Source organism: Microcaecilia unicolor, chromosome 2 (assembly GCF_901765095.1).
Source record: "Microcaecilia unicolor chromosome 2, aMicUni1.1, whole genome shotgun sequence".
NCBI lineage: Eukaryota > Metazoa > Chordata > Amphibia > Gymnophiona > Siphonopidae > Microcaecilia > Microcaecilia unicolor.
This window is the reverse complement of record NC_044032.1, coordinates 67,161,174-67,164,179: the sequence shown is the minus strand read 5'-3', so window position 1 is coordinate 67,164,179 and position 3,006 is coordinate 67,161,174.

The window sequence follows — 3,006 nt, the reverse complement described above, 5'->3', positions numbered from 1 at the left end:
TTTGGGGCTAAGTGTGCAATCTTTGAGGATGAATTCACACCATAAAGGGCCTCTGTTATTTGATTATTTTATTTTTCCAGTTGGGTTAAACCTGTTTTCTCTTTACCACTCTTTCTCTTCCCTTCAGTCTTCAGTGTCCCTCTTTTCACCTTTCACCTACTTACCAGCTTCCATTTCCCACTCTTTTCCCTAGTTCTCCCATTCTCCAGCTGTCTGTCATTCCTTCCCCAGCCTCTTATTCTCCCTATCTTATATCCACTTTCTAGCCCCCCATTTCCACACTCTGTACTTATTCTCTTCCCAGCTTCATGTACCTTCCTTTGCCTTCCGTCCTATTACCAGTCCTATTTCCTTCCCTGTCCCTCAACCCCTCTCCATCTCCAGTCCCTTTCTTATATCTTACCTCCATCTAGACTCCTATTCCTCCTTTCCTACATTTCTACCCTCTCTTCCCTCCTTCTAAGACCAGCTCCCTTCCTTTATCTCTGACCTTCTCTGTAGCAGTCTGTAGCATCCCAACCACTGCAGGTCCTTCAAATCAGCTCCCCTCCCCATTTTCTGCACTCAGTTTCACTGCCCTATTCATACCCTCACCCAGTCTCCATTGTCTTCCCTAATCTCTGCTTAATTTCTTAGCCCCCCCACTATCCCTCTACCTAATCCCCAAATCCCCACCCATCCTACCCAAACCCTGAGTCACTCACAATCTCACCCGTCCCGAGTCCCCATTTATAAGCCCAATACTCAGCCAAATCTTAGAGTCAATCTGTTTCTGTTATCCCACCCAATCCTAGAGTCTCTGCCGAAGTCTGAATCCCTGCTCTCCTAGACTTCTATATCCTCAGTTCTGTTCTTCTGTCTCTTTTTCCCCTGTCCAATGTATCTAATAAAAGAACGTGTTTCAAGAATTATTTTTGTTTTTTATTCATTACAGTACTCAGTGCATTTTTTCTAGCAAATGCCAGTACTCAAATACCAGGCCACCCTTCAGGGGTGGGGTGATCACTGAGGGACCCACCCCACAATAGCTAGGTCCCCTGCAACCACTCACAGAATCTACGACAAGGCAGAATTGGTGTGTAGGACCTGAGCTCTTTCATTAAAACTTGGGGACCATGGGTGAATTTTAGCAGACAATGGAAAAGGTGCCGGTACTCAGTACCCCCAAGAACCACCTAAAAAAAAAAGCCCTCACAATACCATCATGTAAACAAAAGTTATGTAGGTGGAGGCATTATTTTTCATTTAACCCTTGCATAAAAGCATATAACTACCTAGGTTGAATTTATAAAATAGGCATATATTAGGTTCCTTTTGGAATTTTATATAGGTGCCCTGTAATAAAATTACCTCAAAGTGGTCTGTTGTTCCTGAATTCCTAATATATTTTTATTTGAGAGATGATGACATGTAAAAGCAAAACAGCCCATTACTAACATGGATTTCTCTGTTCTCTGCCTTGTGGTTCCAGTGAATACTTGCATGTGCTGAAATTTTCTCATATTAGTGTTTTCATTGACTCTTGACTTTGTGGCAGGCTCTGTGGTGTGTGGTTTAACACACTTCACCACTAACTTTTGGGAGAAATTCAATTCTTACTTTCTCAATATTTTTCCTACAAATGTTTTACAATCCTCTCCTCAATGTGCCCTCTTTCATGTCATCTTTGAATGGTCATCATGATATGGCGATTTTGTTATTTTCAGAAGACCAGATTTTTCTTATTTATTCTCATGTATGTTCATACTAATACCTTTAAAATACTTGAGAAGTTTCAGAACATAGTTGCCAAACACATTGTACCTCTGTGATCTTTTACATGATTTACAGTGCAGCTCTCATTTCACTTTTTTTCCCACATGATATTGGAATGTGTTCCATTTGGGTAAATGAGCAATAAACCTTTATGTTATGCAAATAAATAAAAGCAAGAAAGAAAACATTTTTGTATGGTTTTCAAAAAGAAGGTAAGGGACAAAAAGGTCAGAATTCAGATGAACTCGTGTTGACTTCCAAAGTTGGTAGCAAGGTTGACCACACGAGCTTTAAAAAATACAGGGCATTTGAATGGATAATTTTGGAAGTATGATACAGCCAAAATTATTCATCTGAAAAGATAGTGGGTTTCATAAGTTTCAGAGGCAGTGAAATTTAATATATATCCAAGCAGTGATATTCAGCCGTTCCTATAACAGGGTGCCTGGTAGAGGCCTATTCTAGAAAGGAAAGTAGGTGCCCACTTACCTTTATAGAACACTAGCCTAATTGGGTGTATAGATGCTTAATATTTAAATATGATCGCTTACATCAACCATAGAGCAGCTGTAAGTGTCAATGCCTAAATGCCAGAGATGCATGCGTAAATTATAATATTCTGTAATTTATTCACATTAAGTATGATTCCTACCCATATTTATGCCCCCCTTGCAAACATGCACTATGAGGCTCTTTTACAAATTGGCGTGATGCTCAATGCAGGCTTACCACTCGCCAATATGGCGCTACCGCTGGCCCAACATGGGCTAGCGCGAGCCATTTCCCTCGCTAGGGAAAGTAGGGCACTGTTTTCTACCATGGCAGTTACCCAACAGTAATCGGGCAGAGCTGCGCACTACCCAGTTACCACCAGGTTAGTGTAGGAGCCCTTACTGCCACCTCAATGGGTGGTTGTAAGTGCTCCCCCTCGCATGGCCATGTGGTAAGAGCAATCTTACCATATGGCCATGGTTATTTTCACTAAGATATATGTAAATATAGGATGTGGAAATATAAAATCTTTGGATACTGTCACTTGTCTTAATTTCCACTGATCAATAAATTAATAGTGTTCAAACATAACATCATTCAGCGTGTAAGAAGGCGTGCTAGGCACAGACACAATTCATTGAGTGTGAATACCAGTTCCAAAGCAGTCCCGCCACCAAGACCCTGACGCAGCAAGACGAAACGCTGGCCACCGTTGGCTTGGGGCAAGGGAAGAGAAGGAACGAATTGGAATCACTGAAT